Below are 19961 nucleotides of genomic sequence, written 5' to 3'. Positions count from 1 at the left end.
ATTTGTAATTTTGTTATATTATTTTATAAACTTATATTCTAATTATATTCATAAAATAATGTAATATATATATATATATATTACATTATTTTATGAATATAATTAGAATATAAGTTTATAAAATAATACAACAAAAAATTTAAATAAATATTTGATAACAATTTATCTCTATTAATTAATAAAAAAAAATAGTCTTGACAATATCAAATCTTCATTAAACATATTTTAATAATGTAAATAAAAGAAACTAGTTTTCTATATTTTTAAAATTTATTTGACTTAAAAAATATAATTTGAAAAATATAATAGTGCATACCAAATTATAAAGGTTAAAAAATAAAAAAAAAATATTTTATCTTAATATATATATATATATATATTATTTTATAAAAATAATTAGTGATAAATTCGTCTATTATTTAATTAGTAATTAATTATGAGAGAGAAAAATATTAATAAAATTTAATATTATTTTTAAAATTATTTATAAACTAAATCAAGTGGATACGATATAAAACTATATATAAATACGAAGTCTCAATATAATATTTTACTATTTCATCTTTTATTGAATTAATATTTGATCAAATAATATTTTAAAAGTATATATATCTTAATTAACTTATCTAATATTCTCTTTTAAAACTTATCTCAATCTATTTTTAAAATAATAAAAATTAATATTTATTAATATTTTTTTTATGATTTATAATAATATAAGACTTTTAAATGTGGATCAATATATCGCAGTTAAAAGTAAAAACTTTTAACTGAGGTATAAAAAACAGAAAAAACACCGTTAGAGATAAGACATTAACTACGGTATAAAAAACCGCAGTTAAAGATAAGACTTTTAACTACGGTTTTTATATACCACAGTTAAATGTAAGACTTTTAAAGGCGGTTTTATATACCGTAGTTAAATGTAAGACTTTTAAAGGCGGTTTTATATACCACAGTTAAAAATAAGGTATTAACTACGGTTTTAAATACCGCCGTAAAATTTCGCCGTTAAAAACACTTTTTAGTTCTTATGTGGACAAAACTACACCAACAAACAGTTGAGCCTTATTACGGGTGACAAAATAGCTTGCACTCATTATGGGAGTAAAACTTCTTTAAATCTTAACTTGCCTTCATTTTCCTTCCCCATCGTTCCGTCAAATACTCCTTTTAATGTCTCCGTTAATAGGAGAGTTACCAGTGTTGGATCATTAAGATCTACATACATCGCCAAGATTCTTACTCCGCCTACATTCACAATACGAGTTGTACCGAGCACACTTTCTTTCACTAACGTTGGAGAAATTAAGTCATTTACATTGATTGTTGAGGGAATAATGAATCATGTGGCAGCGGTTTCGGCTTCTTTGTCATGGATAGGAAGCACAAACAAAGTGAGAAGTCCCATTATTATTTTTGGTTCTTATATACAATGATATGAGATTGTGTATCATGGTAAACATATGTTTTATGAAATAAAAATAAGGGAAATATGAAGAAATAAATAAAGTAGAACATATGTGAGTTTATTACATTGAAGAGTTCTCAAATAATGCTATGTTTTTTTTTATAATGTGTATTGAGTGATCACTCTATGTTTGTGGTGTGTTAGTGTACCAATATTGGGGTTTTGATTTATTTCTCCCAATAATTTTATTACAATTTGAATTAAGGTGTGAATATTTACGTACATTCTTTTTCTATGTATGCGAGCATTTACTAACAAGATTTTTTTATTTAGATTTTCCCTTTATTATTTACTGTATGTAATCTCTGAATATAATAGTTTCATCCTCAATTATCTTTTTTTTTATATAAAAAACTAAGTTATAAATTGAAATTTATTGAAAACATATAAAAAATAATGTATTTCTAAATAGTATGTGTAATATCCAATTGTCATCAATGTAGAACTTAAAACCTACCGAAATATAGCTAGGGTTCCATTCTAGGACTACAACCCCAAACAAATACTTCTTCACAATAATGATGTATTTTTGGAATTTCATCCAAAATATTGTGCTGGTATGAATTGAGACACTTTAACAGTATTAATATCATTTAATTTTAAGAAAAAAATATTTTATCTAGCAGTATATCATTTATTTATTTATTTTTAACTATTTTCAATTTGGTAAAGCACTCAAAATATTAATATATAACATTTATAGTTTAACTACTATCTAATATTTAATAATGAATACAACTAATTTGATATTTATAACCACTAAAATATTTATTACAAAAATATTTAATTTAATTTAATTATAATTAATCTATGAATACATTATATAATTTTAAAAATTAGGTAATCAATATCCATTTTATACAGTGATATTTTATTATTATAAGGATTAAATAATTTTATTTAATTACATTATTAATTTAGAATATGTTACCCAAATCACACTTATTTGTGAACATAATACGAATTAACTTAAAATTCAAACCTAACACCTATAATTAATTTGAATAATTTATTTCACTTTGGGTTGAATATTCATATTCCAAAAACTGTGCTGGCATATTGAATACATTGGGTCTAAACATATAAAATGTGTTAAATTATATATATATATATATATATATAAGTTAGGAATACAACATAACTCACATCTATATATGACCTCAACTTTAATTAAAAAAAAAGTTATAAGGGACAATTGAACTAGGGATATTTGATATTAGGAATTACTTTTACACTTACTACAAATATATATTAAATGAGTTAAAATATGTTAACAATAATAAAATAGGAGGCAATAGAGACATAATTTAGCTATGATATCCTATTAATGTCGCTATTGAAAAATAATAATAGTATTGTATTAGCTATTTATGAAATAGTAACGAGTATTTTATATCACGTTGCCATCTTATCCATTTTATTTTTTAAAGATCAATTTTTAATATTTAAAATATTTTTTTTTTACTTTTCATCACCCTCATTCACTAGCAAAAAATAAGAAACTTATTAGATATATCTTCCATCTATCTACACGTACAAACAAACACTAACTCAACATTGGAGACTATAGAGTGGTGTTGAGAATAAATTTACAATATTACCAATATGGTATATTCATGTTACATAATCTTAGTACAAGAAAATGTATGTATATTCAATAAAAGGAAATTATAACTTTTGATGTATAATTATATTAGGAAATAAAATTATCATAAAAGGAAATTAGATCTTTTGTTATGGAAATACAATTAGAAAATATTGTAAGAATATTTTGGAAGCTTTTTGAGAGATTTGAACAAAATATTGATATTGAACTAATTGATGCTTATTTAAAGGTGTAGTCGGACACTTTAAAAATCCAAGTCTTTTTCCTTAAGAGTATTGATTTCTTGTGAGTTTTGTGTAAGCTTTCATTATGAGAGAATCATTGTAATACTTCTATAACAATCTTGATAATAAAGTTGGGAGTCTCTTTTGTGCTTCAAGTTAATTTGTTCAAGGAGAAATATGTGGTTCAAACTAGTTAAGTGTGCAAAGTTCAAGTCAAGATGGGTGACAAATGTTTTGCTAGATCTTGAGCTTAAGTAAAGAGATGTCGCTAGATACCTAATTATTTTTTATGAAGTAGATGGTGAAAGTTTGACTTGGGTCTTCTTTCTTTCGATTAGTATCTAACTTTGAGGAAGTAGACGAAGGATGTTCGTTTGGGGTGTCTTCAATTTTTGAAAGATACCTGATTTTGAAAAAGTAGACGATGGTAGCCCGTCTTGAGTCTTCTTGGCTTTCGATCAATATCTAACTTTGAGGAAGTAGACGATGAATGTTCGTTTGGAGTGTCCTCATTTTTTTTTTGACAAATATATGATTTTGAAAAAGTAGATGATGGAAGTTCATCTTGGGTTTTCTCGGCTTCGATCAATATCTTATTTTGAGAAAGTAGACGATGGATGTTTATCTTGAGTGTCCTCATTTTCGATAGATATATGATTTTGAAGAAGTGGACAAGGAAGTTCGTCTTGGGTCTTCTCGGATTTTGATTAGTATCTTATTTTATGGAAGTAAGAAATGAAGTTCGTTATGAGTGTCCACTTTTTTGATAGATATTTAATTTTGAAAATCAAGAAGATAGAGAGATAGAGGCAAATTAAGACAAAGGCAGGTGTTACGAAGAAAAGCTATGTTTCTTCAACTACTTTCTCTTCACTCTCTAGATACATATGATTATGTATTTTCACAATTTATGAAGATACATTCCATATGTATGTACCATTTTCATGTTGATGATGTTCTCGAGAATCTATGTAATATGTGAGATTGTAAATTCCAGAGACAAGAACAAGACAAAGAGAGGGAGACAAATCAAGACGAAGGCAGGTGTTAGCATTTTTCTTCAACCACTTTCTATTCACTCCCTATATACCTAGGTTAGGTATCTCCACCATTGGTGAAGATACATTTGATATGTATGTACCTGATAGAAAAATTAAGTAAGTTAATTTTCTTAAAACCGGCCACACATTACAATTTTTGAATATTTATTCTAAATAATCAAAAAGGGAGAAATTGATAGAAAAATTAAGTAAGTTAATTTTCTTAAAACCGGCCACACATTACAATTTTTGAATATTTATTCTAAATAATCAAAAAGGGAGAAATTGATAGAAAAATTAAGTAGATTAATTTTTGAACCGGCCAGACAAACTAAACAGAAGTTAAATTTCATGTGCAGGTACTTAACAAACCGGAACCGGAAATCTTGTGTCAAGAACCGGTTGCTACCACTTCAAAGAAACCGGCTCCAAGTAATCAAGTGAAAGGATCACAAGAACCGGCTTCACCTTCTCAAAGCGACCGGTTAACGAAGAACAAAAGATTACACTCCAACCGGATCATAATGCACAAGACACAGAAACCGGAAAGTACAGATCAAAAGTCAGAAGATTCAAATCTCAAGAGTGACGTACCATGACAGAAGAAACGTGTCTCGAAAGAATAAAAGAAGATCGGATCCGATCAGAAGCATGGGAGGAAAGCAATGATACCTTGGTGATCCGATGCTGACGACCGGAAGCGGATGTTCAACACGTGTATCAATCTGAAAACCGGCTTCGTCATCATCTGTTCAGAGTCACCTGCATGAATGCCAGGTGTTGAGGAAGTTGAAGCGTGCAAGCAACCTTTCTGCAAACAGGCGTGATGACGATCAACCAATCCAGAAGAGAGAGAAGAAAGTAGCCGTTAGCTATTTTCAGCTATAAAAGGAAGATGGATCGTCTTCATTCAATGCAGTTCGAAGAAGTTCAGAAATAGTTAATGAGTTGTAAAAAGCATTAAATTCTAGAGAGATAAACAGTGTTATATTCTAAAACCGGTTTGCCTAAAATCGGAAGTCATTCGTGTGATATTGTGTTGAGTTGTTGTATTACATCAAAGTGTGAGTTTGGTGTAACCGGCGAGTAGCGAAGTTGGGCTCGACCGGAAGTGTGATTGTAACTCTAAAGAGTTAGTGGAGATCCTTCTCATAACCTGAGAAGAAGGGGTGACGTAGGAGGGTTTGCTCCGAACATCCATAAACAAATTTCCTTGTCTCATGTCCTTTCATTCGCTTTCATTTCCCGCTCTTTCTAAACGTAAACCGCAAAACTAATCATTCTTCTAAAAAACGGCCACTCACCTCCATTAAACCGACTCCTTCTTAAACATCATCTAAAGTCGCAAACGTTGCTTCAACCTGAAACAGACATTTCCGCCCTTGAACCCGGTTCAAGAGTCTGTGACAGGTTGTGCAGTGCTGAGAACGGTTTTAGTCTCTAACCGGACTATCACCAAGTTGTGTGTTGTGTAAGCGGTCACCCTTACCGAAACCGGAAAAACACCCCGGTCCTCCAAGGGCGTCCCCGATCCTAACAAGTGGTATCAGAGCCAGGTTCTTAGCACTCAAGCAACCAAAGATGGTGGGAAGCATGACCCACAGCGACAAGCCGCCAATGCTAAACAGCGAAGCATTTAGCAGTTGGAAGAAACAGATGTATCTACATCTGATAACATTAGATGATGAGATGAGCCGAGTCCTGAAAGAAGGACCGATCAAGATCAACAAGGAGGAAAGCCAGTGGACGAGTGAAGATCGGAGAAGAAGCAACCTGGACAACCATTGCATGAGGCACATCTATAAAGCCATAGATAACAACACTTTGAACAAAATATCAGAGTGCGAAAATGCAAAGGAAGCCTGGGAAACGATTATTCAGATTCACGAGGGAAACGAAAGAACCAAGGAGAATAAAATCTTGGTGGCTACGCAGAAGTATAAAAACATAAGGATGAAACCGGGAGAAAATATGAAAGAATTTAGCAATCGGTTCACCAGCGTAGTAAGCGAGCTTCAAACACTCGGAAAGAAGTATGACAACCGAGAAGTGATCATCAAAGCCCTAAGATCACTGCCAAGCACGTGGGATATCAAGACCATGGTGATGAGGGAGTCCAGCACCCTTGGGCAGATGAAGTTGCATGATGTGTTTGAGGATTTGAAAGCCTACGAATTCGAGATCAATTCTCGGATCGAAGATGAAACATCTACATCAACCGCAACAAGAGCCTTAGTCACATCGGTGGAACCGGCGGCTCTAGTATCAACCGCACCGGCTCCAGTCAAAAACACTGATCAAATAACCGACGATGTGATGGCGATGCTAGCCCAGAAATTCGGGAAATTCATGAAGAAGAACCAACCACCATCTAATAATGACTTTAATTATAACTATGTAGATAAATCAAACAAAAGATGCTATAACTGTGATGGTTTTGGACATTTCAGGTCAGAGTGTAGAAAACCAAGAAGAGACGATAGAAAACCGGAAGGAAATTATCCAAAAAATAATTATCAAGGGAATAATTATCAAGGCAACCGGTATCAGGGAAATAATTATCAAGGAAACAATTATCGGGGAAACAACAATAACCAACGAAACGACTACCGAAGAAATGATGATCAACATGCTGATGAAGGAAAGGAGATCCAAAAAGCTCTCATTGCATCCGACGGTGGAAGCGAGTGGGCATATTCCGACAATGAAGATGGTGAAGAGAAAGTAACATGCTTCATGGCAAACGACGAAGAGGTATTTGATTTTTCTTCTGATGAGTTTACTAAAGAAGATCTAGTATCTGCACTCAACCAAATGGTTGCTGAGTTCAGAAATATATCTGCATATATACCAACATCTGTAGAACCTAAAACCGAACAAATAAATAATGAAAACGATAAAACATATGAGATCAAAACACATGAACCGGATGAACTATTCTCGGATAATGAGGAGACAGTTCAACCGGTAATGGAAACCGATGAACGAGCAATGTACGTCACGGCTGCGTGGGAGAGATCACGTCAAGCAGTGAAACAAATGTGTAACTATAAACGACATCCGAAATGTAGATATGGTATCGGTTATGATCCAAGTAAACAAAATGAAACAAAACAATCTAACGGGATGAAACTAACGAAAAATAATCTTCCATTTATAAAATTTGTCAAAAGTTCACAAACCGAAAATGACCTAAAACCGGAAGAAACGCTTAAGTATGTAGGTCCCAATGAATCTGAAAAATGGCTTAATCCTGAGAGAAGGAAAGCCAACCGGAAACCAAACAACAATAAAAATAATAAAAACCGACATCAAAGAAGTCCATCACCACATAAGGCATTCTTGAGCAACGGCCAAGAAGTTAAGCCAAATATTATCAAAACAACAACCGGGAAAGTGATCCGACTAATTAAAGTCTGGATCCCAAAGGGACTAATCAACCATGGACCCAACTAAATGTGGGTACCAAAAAGTTGTAAATAATTGTTTGTTGCAGGTTAGGAGGAGCAATCGGTTGAAGAATTCTGAATGGTACTTGGACAGTGGATGCTCAAGGCACATGACCGGAAACAAGGAACTACTGACCGACATCAAGTACGAAACTGGAGCATTCATCACATTCGGGGATAATTCAAAAGGTAAAATCGTGGGCAAAGGTAAGATTGTCCATGGTGAATTATCCATAAATAACGTGCTATTGGTAGAAAAACTAAGCTTTAATTTACTAAGCATAAGCCAAATGTGTGATGTGGGCTATAAGGTTGAATTTCATAAAAACTCATGTTTAGTCAAAAATCAAAATGATGACACTTTGTTAACCGGTAACCGGATAGGAAACATCTACAAAGTAAACTGGAAAACTGATTTCGAAAAACCTGTGTGTATGATAGCCGGAAATGATCCAAATTGGCTTTGGCATAAACGGTTAAATCACTTGAATTTCAAAACGATTAACTTTATTTGTTCCAAGGAACTGGTTCACGGTTTTCCAAATGTTAAATTTTCAAAAGATAAAGTATGTGCTGCATGTCAAATGGGAAAACAAGTGAAATCATCTTTTAAAAGTAAAGGAAATTATCAATCTGAAAGATGTTTAGAACTGTTGCATATGGACTTGTTCGGTCCGGTTAGAGTAACTAGTTTAGGAGGCATGCATTATACTATGGTAGTTATTGATGATTACTCCAAATTTACTTGGGTTACTTTCCTAGCTTCTAAAAATCAAGCAACTTCAAACTTGATTAAACTGATTTTGAGAATACAAAATGAAAAATCTATTCGAGTAAACAAAATTAGAAGTGATAGAGGAACTGAGTTCATTAACAGTAATTTAACTACTTTTCTTGATGATTCCGGTATTAGGCACGAGTTGTCTAGTGCCAGAACTCCTCAACAAAACGGCCTGGCTGAGAGAAGAAACCGAACTCTCAAGGAAGCCGCAAGGTCAATGATAGCCGATTCGGGTATCGCTCAAAAGTTTTGGGCTGAAGCTATCAACACCGCTTGCTATACACAAAATCGATCTCTAGTGACTAAACGGTTTTCGAAAACTCCTTTTGAAATTTATTTTGATAAAATTCCAAGTGTACGGTATTTTCGAATTTTTGGTAGTAAATGCTTTGTTCACAATAACGGCAAGAAGTACTTGACCGCTTTTGACGCTAAATCCGATGAGGGAATAATGTTGGGATATTCAGCTGTGAGTAAAGCCTACAGAGTATACAATACTAGGACTTTAACAGTTGAAGAAACCGCACACGTTGTTTTCGATGAATCGGTTGAGCGAAACACTGCATTACCCTTCGACCTTCACAACAGAATGGAAAATTTCAATATCTATTCTGATGATGAAGACGAGGTTCCGGTTTTTAGACGCTTTGTCAAGGACCAAGCGGTTGATGTTGAAATTCAACCTGATCAAGCTGCCTTACCGCAGAAAGTTGACGCTTCAGTTTCTACTGAAGAAATCGGTCGGTCTGACTCTGTTCAACCTACCGATCAGTCTAATCTTGATCAGCCAGCCGAAAGCTTGGTAGACACGTCTCGGATTAACCTCAGAAGGAACAAAAATCATCCTCTTGAACTAGTAATAGGTAACATATCCTCACCCGTCCGAACTAGGCAACAAAATTTGGATCACTATGGAAACTCTGCTTTCATATCACAAATTGAGCCGAAAAAGGTGGATGAAGCACTGTCAGATCCAGATTGGATCTTGGCAATGCAAGAGGAATTAAACGAGTTTGAGAGAAATAAAGTCTGGTACCTAGTTCCTAGACCGAAAAACAAACCGGTTATAGGCACACGATGGGTATTCAGAAATAAACTCAATGAAGACGGTTTAGTTACGAGGAACAAAGCCCGGTTAGTGGCTCAAGGCTATAAGCAGGAAGAAGGCATTGATTTTGAAGAATCATTCGCCCCTGTAGCTAGACTTGAGGCCATTAGAATATTCTTAGCATATGCAGCTTTCAAAAAGTTCAAAGTTTATCAAATGGATGTAAAAAGCGTTTTTCTAAACGGTAAAGTAAATGAAGAGGTGTATGTTAATCAACCTCTAGGTTTTAAAAATCCAGAACATGAAAATCACGTTTACCGGCTGAATAAAGCCCTTTACGGTTTGAAACAAGCTCCAAGAGCTTGGTATGATACTTTGACTCAATTTCTATTTGATCACAAGTTTACAATAGGTTCAGTAGACAAAACCCTCTTTAAATTTGAAAGAAAGGAGCAAATTTTACTTGTTCAAATTTATGTTGATGATATCATATTCGGGTCAACCGATCCAAAGTTATGTGACAAATTTTCGAAAATGATGACTGATAGATTTCAAATGAGTATGATGGGGGAAATGAGCTTCTTTCTAGGACTTCAGGTTAAGCAGATGGAAGCCGAAATCTTTATAAGCCAACCGAAATATACAGCCGAACTGCTGAAGAGATTTGGGATGGATACATGTGCCGAAGCGGCTACGCCAATGAGTCCTTCCGTGAAGCTGGACAAAGATGATGATGGTCAAGCCGTTGACATCACAGCATATCGAGGAATGATCGGATCGTTGTTATATCTCACGGCTAGCCGACCTGATATTCTGTTTGCGGTTGGAGTGTGCGGAAGGTTCCAAGCAAATCCAAAGCAATCTCATTACACGGCGGCTAAAAGAATCCTAAAATATCTGAAGGGAACTCAAGAAGTGGGACTCTGGTATCCAAAAGACTCGAGCTTCAATCTAATAAGCTACTCAGATGCCGATTACGCGGGTTGCAAAATTGACCGAAAGAGTACAAGTGGAACTTGTCAGTTTCTGGGTGACCGGTTAGTTACCTGGAGCAGCAAGAAACAAACGTCCGTTGCAACGTCAACCGGAGAGGCGGAGTACTTAGCGGCTGGAAGCTGCTGTGCACAACTCCTCTGGATTCAACAGCAACTCAGGGACTTCGGAATAGAGGCAAAGGAGTCTCCAATATTCTGTGACAACACCAGCGCCATAGCGATCACATACAATCCGGTGTTGCACTCAAGAACAAAGCATATCGACATTCGACACCATTTCGTCCGGGAGCATGTTCAGGAGAAACACATCCGGCTGGAATATGTGTCGACCGAGCAACAAGTAGCGGATATCTTCACGAAACCGCTACAGGAAGCTAAGTTTTCACATTTTCGAAATATCTTGGGTCTTACCAATCTTAATCAATTGATATAATCAAAATGCTGGTATACAAAACCGGGATATGTGTTCAGGGAGAAGCTAAAGCTTCTCAAACCATATTCAAATAGGCCATTAATAAATCAAATATGCCAACCGGGAGGAAGTCTCCAGTTATGCCCGATTATCTCATTTATTTCAAATCAAATGTATGTTTACTATACGGTTGAAATAACCAGGTTGAAGTGGATAAAACAAATCCAAAGTTGAACAATTGTTGACATTAATCAACTTTTCTTCATAAACGGAAATATCCTACGAAAACCGGTCATGGAAAACCGCTCAGTACATATGCACTTTGGTCTGATGAAATGAACTTTTCCGGTTAACATGAGATGACCAACCGAGTTTTCGTGCATGTTTTGAAAAATGAAGCCTGTAATTAATTAAAACAAGTCTACCACAATCGAGATGACGACATGTGTCCATCATCAAGAGAGGGAGACTTACATCTTGTCAATAGATATTGTTCATCATTGCTATCTTAGTAATTATTAGATTTACCTTGGAAATAACCATTAGTTACTTCAACAAGTTAAGTCTATTAAATAGCTGATGACATCATCAGGCATGCTTAACTTCATTAAAGACCAAGCCGAATCCACGGGCTATATAAACCATCCTTAATCCTTTGCAAAAACATCACAAGCTCACTATTCACAAGTATCATCCTTGAGATAAAATCCTTTTTCTCTCTCAAAAACAAACATGAACTCCAACCCTCTAGCCAAGAAAATCCTATTGGCAGATTTTGAATCAATCTACCAGTATGAGGATCATGAAGTCAGGGAAATGTTCTTAGCCATTGAAAGGAGTGGGCTAAGAAGCTTTCTTGAAAACAGGTTCATCATCGACTACCTTGTAGTCGAAGAACTGTTTGAAACCGTAAAAGAGGTGCATCGAGATATACTCGTCGCACAGGTTTACGGTCAAAAATTCCTATTCAGCGAGACGGATTTCGCTGTCTACTGCGGTTTACCCAATGAAGGGGTAACCGATCTAACCTATTCTCCGGTGACAATGGAAGAAATGTGTCGCCGGTTCTCTGGATCTAACATCCCGGTTAAACCCTGGGGTGCTAAGAGTCAACTTTCTCACAAGTACCAGATTCTCTGCGAAATTCTGGGAAAATCTGTTCTGTGCAGAGAGAAAAGTTACTATTACACTCAAAGGGTCTTCGAGATGATGATCGCTGTAACGGTTGGGACACCGGTTAACTGGTCCTGGATCATCTTCAGCAACCTGAAGAAGATGATTCTCTCCAACAAAACCGGATACGCTCCTCAGATGAGCGGTTTTTGCGCAAGTCTGAAGCCACAACCGGAGACGAATATCAATACACCTTAGAGCAAGAAAATGAACTATTTGATGAATTTATTCAAGACATGAACAAAGGTGCAAGTGACGCACTAGCTCTATACATCCGGTGGGTGAAGCTTCGATGCGAGACCAAATTATCCGACATGCTTCCAGGTTTTAGTGGAAACAGGCAGTGGGACGCACTTGTCAAGCTAGAAGAGATGGCACTCGAGTTAGCCAACACCAATCTAATCCAACCGGCGTTTTCCAAAGCTCCGGTAATCCTTGAAAACGTTCGGTTACAGGCAGTTGAGAATGCCTTTCAAGAAATCCAAGGAAAAACACTAGAACCGATTGAAATGAAGATGGCAGAACGATTTCTTGGAGTACGAGAACAGCTTGTGCGTAATTTCGATCGTCTTGACAAGAAATGGTGGGATACTTGCCAACGTCAATTCAACAATCCTGAGTTATTTCAAAGTAAACCTTTCTTTATAACTGGTGAAACATCCGGCACTTCTGAAAACCTGGAACAAGAAGCCTCTCAACCGGCTAAAGCTCTGGACATCGATCAAATCAAGCAAGCAGTGGTGGAAACAGCTGATTCATACCTTGGAAACTTTAAAGCAGTAACCGAAGAAAGAATCTCAGTGGCTGAAGATAAAAATGGTAAACTCTCTACAAACCATGATGGATACGACAATGCAAACAACTGTGAAAGCCATGATTGCCGAGTCCGTCAAAGCCGCAACCGCTCCACTTTTGGACATGCTGCAAGCAATGGCAATTCAAATCGGGGAAATGTCTAAAGTTCAAGTCAGCTCAACCCAAACTCAAATCGAAAAGGATGCTGAAACCGCACGGAAATTACAAGAAGAAGAGATTGAAAGAGAACGGCTACAGAAGGAACTTGAAGATAAAGACCATGAGCTTGCCCAACAATGTAATGAAGAGGAGCAGGCTAACGTTCAGGAACCGGTACTGGGTCAATCGTCCCACTCCATGAGTACAAGGAACCAGAACAAGAAGAAACGAAGTGCCATTAAAAACGTGATGAAGCGGGCAGAACTGAAAACTGCCGAACCGGTTGCGTTAAATGCTGAAACCGCACGGAAATTACAAGAAGAAGAAGATCCGGAGGAACTTAACAGACGGAAGAGAAGGACAACCGGAGAATCCACAGCAACTCCAAGCTTCAGACCCTTGACTGTTCCACCTCCTCCACCGCCAAAGCCAGTCTGCGCCAACTTCAACCTTAAGAAAAAGGTCACCGGTCATTCAAGTGTATGGGCCGGTGTGCTGATCGACGCCGACAGACGCGCCAGAGAACACAGAGCACGGCAAGAAGAAGCAAGAAGACGGTTGGAGAAAGAACTGGAAAAAGAGCAAGACAAGGGGGGACCATCCAAGCCCTAAACTTTATTTCTATAACTATTTTTGAACAATTATGCTTTATTGTGTTTCAGAACTCGGTTACTCTGTTATTTCTTATGTTTTTCAAACATATCTTTGATGCTTTTCAAACATATTTTTCTTAAAAATCTTACTTACTTCTTTTAAAACATACACCTATCAAAAATCAAACTCATGTTTTTCAAACACGTTTCTCTCAAAGCAATTCTTAAAACCGGCCACACATTACAATTTTTGAATATTTATTCTAAATAATCAAAAAGGGAGAAATTGATAGAAAAATTAAGTAAGTTAATTTTCTTAAAACCGGCCACACATTACAATTTTTGAATATTTATTCTAAATAATCAAAAAGGGAGAAATTGATAGAAAAATTAAGTAGATTAATTTTTGAACCGGCCAGACAAACTAAACAGAAGTTAAATTTCATGTGCAGGTACTTAACAAACCGGAACCGGAAATCTTGTGTCAAGAACCGGTTGCTACCACTTCAAAGAAACCGGCTCCAAGTAATCAAGTGAAAGGATCACAGGAACCGGCTTCACCTTCTCAAAGCGACCGGTTAACGAAGAACAAAAGATTGCACTCCAACCGGATCATAATGCACAAGACACAGAAACCGGAAAGTACAGATCAAAAGTCAGAAGATTCAAATCTCAAGAGTGACGTACCATGACGGAAGAAACGTGTCTCGAAAGAATAAAAGAAGATCGGATCCGATCAGAAGCATGGGAGGAAAGCAATGATACCTTGGTGATCCGATGCTGACGACCGGAAGCGGATGTTCAACACGTGTATCAATCTGAAAACCGGCTTCGTCATCATCTGTTCAGAGTCACCTGCATGAATGCCAGGTGTTGAGGAAGTTGAAGCGTGCAAGCAACCTTTCTGCAAACAGGCGTGATGACGATCAACCAATCCAGAAGAGAGAGAAGAAAGTAGCCGTTAGCTATTTTCAGCTATAAAAGGAAGATGGATCGTCTTCATTCAATGCAGTTCGAAGAAGTTCAGAAATAGTTAATGAGTTGTAAAAAGCATTAAATTCTAGAGAGATAAACAGTGTTATATTCTAAAACCGGTTTGCCTAAAACCGGAAGTCATTCGTGTGATATTGTGTTGAGTTGTTGTATTACATCAAAGTGTGAGTTTGGTGTAACCGGCGAATAGTGAAGTTGGGCTCGACCGGAAGTGTGATTGTAACTCTAAAGAGTTAGTGGAGATCCTTCTCATAACCTGAGAAGAAGGGGTGACGTAGGAGGGTTTGCTCCGAACATCCATAAACAAATTTCCTTGTCTCATGTCCTTTCATTCGCTTTCATTTCCCGCTCTTTCTAAACGTAAACCGCAAAACTAATCATTCTTCTAAAAAACGGCCACTCACCTCCATTAAACCGACTCCTTCTTAAACATTATCTAAAGTCGCAAACGTTGCTTCAACCTGAAACAGATATTTCCGCCCTTGAACCCGGTTCAAGAGTCTGTGACAGGTTGTGCAGTGCTGAGAACGGTTTTAGTCTCTAACCGGACTATCACCAAGTTGTGTGTTGTGTAAGCGGTCACCCTTACCGAAACCGGAAAAACACCCCGGTCCTCCAAGGGCGTCCCCGATCCTAACAGTACCATCTTAGGATCATTTCAACTAAAGTAGAGTCTCCCACATTTCACCATTACTTTTTATCTTATTGGTTACTACTACAATTCTAGCAAAAATAGTCATTTATCGTCTCTTTATTTTTCATCTAAAGTATTTAGAATTCTCTATGTAGAGTATTCATAAGTGACCTTTTACCTTCTAATTATCTCCATAGTTGCTCTTTAAAGAGTCTCATATGATTTTGGAGATAATTTTATTCAATATTTATTCGAACGTTACTCAATTGAATGCTTGATACAAATAGTTTTTCACCTTACAGTTTTTCATATTCATCTCGTTAAATTTAATTCTAGATCCACTAGTTGCTGGATCACTGAGCGCCTCAAATCCTGTTTCTACTAAATCTCACCGATCCTTGGAGCGAAGTAAGTTTTCAATTAACTCGCTCCAGTGATCGTTACAGAGACCGTTAAAACTAGAGATTCTCATTGTAGTGACCTCAACTCTTTCATCCACTATTATTTTCTTATTTTCTTTTATCTCACAGATCCGGTCAATCAAGCTTAAGGCTCAATTCCTCACTTCAAGCTCATAACTTGATTCATTCGTGTTTGAGATTCTTTGGATTTTAATACCACTTGTTAGAATTAAAAGATTGCAAAACTAATAAATTTATTTACTAACAACACTAGAAAGATCCATGTGCGATTCACACGGATAAAAATATAAACAAAATAAATTTAATAAAAAAATTAAAATAATATGTAATCAATGTTTAAAATTCTTAATAAATCACAAATAATATATTGAAATAATAAATAGAAACTCTCATTCCATTCACTTCGCTAAAACAATACATGTTCTCAAATATCTCATAACATATTTTTTCCTAATGAACTTCTAATTTCGTGACCTTATACTTTCTCTTTGGTCAATTAAATATTTGAATAATATTTTTTGATATTTAGCATTGCGAACTCACACTTTGGTCAATCAAATATTTGATTCATATTTTTTAACCGTTTTCAATTTTTACCGGCTATTATCCCTCGACAAATCACATCTCAATCATACATGGTTAAAGGGTTGTACTTGTTTTATTAGGTTACAAGTTTGAAACATACATATAGCATTTTTAATTTTAATTTTAACCGTTTTAAATTTAAATCCGATCCTAAATAAATGGGTATATATATAATAAATGAATAATTAATTATGAAACTTAATTAATAATAGAATAACAAAAGTTTTGTATAATTTTGTATAATTATATATTTTTATTTTTTCAATCAATAAATAATTATATATATAACCATCTAATTAAAAAATAATTCGTAATATAATTAAATAAAAATAAATTAACCTGATTTAATTATTAGTCTCTCATTTGTATTAACATATTTTTATTTTTCCATATTTATTAAATTAATTTTTAATAATTTTTAATTTAAATTAAAATATTTTTTAAGTATCTACATATTTATTTGAAATGCCATTATTTTAACTATTTTTTTAATTTTTGTTTTTAAATAATCTGATTTAATTATTTGTCTTTAATTTGTGTTAACATATTTTTCTCTCTCCATATTTATTAATTTAATCTTTAATATTTTTTAATTTAGATTAAAATACTTTTTACTTATCTCTATATTTATTAGATATACCATTATTTTAACTATTATTCTTAATTTAACTTTTTAAATAAATTATATATATATATATATATAATACTATTTGTAATCATTATTTTATAATATATAATTATATATAAAATTTTAAAACTATTTTAAACTAATTATCTAAATAATTTATTACAAATTTCTAATTTTTATATATTCTTTCTATATATCTATTATTCATATAATTAATTTTTTATTCATTATATTTTTATTTTTTATTTAATAAAATGATTAAATATATATATACATAAAATTATAAAATAAATTCAATAATTACAAATAATTTAATGTTAAATAATTAACATTTCAAACTCATGGTTCGAATTTCAACTGGTGCAAATTTGATATTTAAAGAATGGTAGTGCAAATGTATTTGCAAATAAGGTAAAATAAAAGTCCAATTTTAAATTTTGATCCAAGAAATATAAATTTAATGTGACTATTTTTAATGTCTATTTTGCTATTATGTTTTCTCTTTCTTTTGTTATTATTTTTGTAGGTTAATTAGAATATTAGAAAATTAATATTATAAATTCATCCATAATGAAATAAAATATTTATTTATATACTATGAATAATGCTATAATTATTCAATTATGTGATTTGTTTTTCTATTTTATTATCAATTTTTATCATATAATATAATTTAATTGAATAGTTATTAAAAAAAATTCGAAACATGTGATCTTGATTATTAATTTTAAATCGAAAATATATTTTTTAAATTATTATATAACGTATTAATATTTGATAATTTATTTAATTAATTTTTGCCCTCACAAGGTGACTAGGCTAATTTAATAAATGAATAATATGTCTTCATACATCATCTTGTTTTACATTGTTCATTATACATTTATTTTTCTTTGAAATTGAACTTTATATATTTATTTTTGTTTGAAATTTCTCTCCATACATATTTATTTATTTGAATTTACATAAAAATAATAATTAATACCATTTAAAATGTTAAACTCGTTAGTTTGTAAGTTTGTATTGAAAATATGCACAAATTCCTTTTATATTAGATATATTCATTTTTTATTTATTAAATCCTAATATGGGACAAAAGTAAGAAAAGCATTAATGCCGTCTGATTTTTTTCGCTCGCAGATTTGAATTAAAGGGATTGAGGGAATGATGCCATGGTGGGTAGGATTTGAGAATGAAAGAATGATGGTTCGAACGCGTTAATAAATGAATTTCTTGAAAGAAAATATATTGATAAAATATGTGAATTTCAGAGTGATGGAATGGTGGTGCAAATTTGAGAATGAAAGAATGATGGTTCGAACGCGTTAATAGATGAATTTCTTGAAAGAAAATATATTGATAAAATATGTGAATTTCAGAGTGATGGAATGGTGGAGCAAATTTGAAAATGAAAGAATATAGTGGTTTGAACGCGATAATAGAGTCTTTGAAGGATAAGATATAATGAAACATGGTGTATTTAGGGAAATGCGGAATTTGAGAATAAAATAATAGTGATTTGAATGTCGTTAATAATGAAATCTTTGAAGAATAAGATATGTAGGATAAAGTTCTTAAATTTTCGGAATGGATATGGCGTGGTCCCTTAAATTTTTTTTTGAAACTTAAAGACAGCGCGAGCAAGATGATCAACATTCAAATTGGAAATGGTAATGACACTCTGTTCTTGAATGACCCCTGGTTCGAAAACAGACCCATCCTTCATAACAGTGTATTCTCCATCACTCAAATCAGGTGAGAATTTCAATTGGCCACAGTTCAACAAGTCAAAATCGGCGATTAGAACAGCCTTCTGAGGACTATTCCAGAAGGTGCGAGAATCCTTGAAACACTTTCATCCTATCATCTGAATAATAATGAGGATTCTCATGTTTGAAGTGTCAAAACAATGGTAGGTTCAACTCAGGGTCTGCATGGGTTTGTGTTGTGATCATGGGAACGTTGTCCCATGGTCCCACTTAGTGTGGTCTACCAAAGTGATCCCTAGACACCAATTCATTTTATGGATCGCCTTTCGTGAGAGACTCAATACCCGTGATCGGATAAAGAAGTACATGAGCATCCCGGATCCTAATTGCTTTCTTTGCTTGGGAAATAAGGAGTCCATTTAACACCTCCTTGGGAACTGCCCTTTTGCCTCCTTGCTTTGGCGTAGATTCTCCGCATCAATGAGCCTCCTCATCTTCCCAAACAAATGGACTAACATCAAGGACCTCGCCATCATAAAGACCAAGGGCAACGAATTCAGCTCTAATACCTTCAAGTATTTTTTCGCCAACATTGTTTATCACATTTGGATGGAGAGGAACGCTAGATCCTTCTCAGGTGTCCGCAACTGTGTGGATACAGTCTGGAACAATATTGTCACCGATGACAACTCCCTCATTTGAACGTGGAGACGTAATCCTACAGGCAAGAAGAATTGGTTAATCTGTAAAAACTAGAACACCGCTTACGAGAAAGTCACCATAACCACTGATTTCATTATACTTTAATTCTCAATTCTCATCTTTTATCTATATTTTTTTTGTTCCTCATTCAGTTTGTTTTTTTACTCTGATTTCCTTTGAACTCATGTAACTCCTTTGCCTTTTTATGGCTTATATTATATTACGCTACGTTGCCTTTAAAAAAAAAATTTAAAATTTTAAGTATATATATTTTAATATGTCATTTTATAACTATTTTACTATTAATTTGAGAGGTGTGTATAATTTGAAAAGATCAATTAAGAGATTTGAAAAAAAAATGATAAACACATTCAAAATGAGTGAAAATAAATGTTCACCAATTTTTAATTTTGATATTTTAACTTCTCCTATAGAACAAATATAAATTTAATGTGACTACTTTTAATGTCCATTTTGCTATAATGTTTTTTTTTTTTATCACTTTGCAGGTTAATTTTGAATGGTTAATTAGAATATTATAA

The sequence above is a fragment of the Impatiens glandulifera genome, chromosome 5 (assembly GCF_907164915.1).
Source record: "Impatiens glandulifera chromosome 5, dImpGla2.1, whole genome shotgun sequence".
Taxonomy (NCBI): Eukaryota; Viridiplantae; Streptophyta; class Magnoliopsida; order Ericales; family Balsaminaceae; genus Impatiens; species Impatiens glandulifera.
This window is presented reverse-complemented; position numbering follows the sequence as displayed.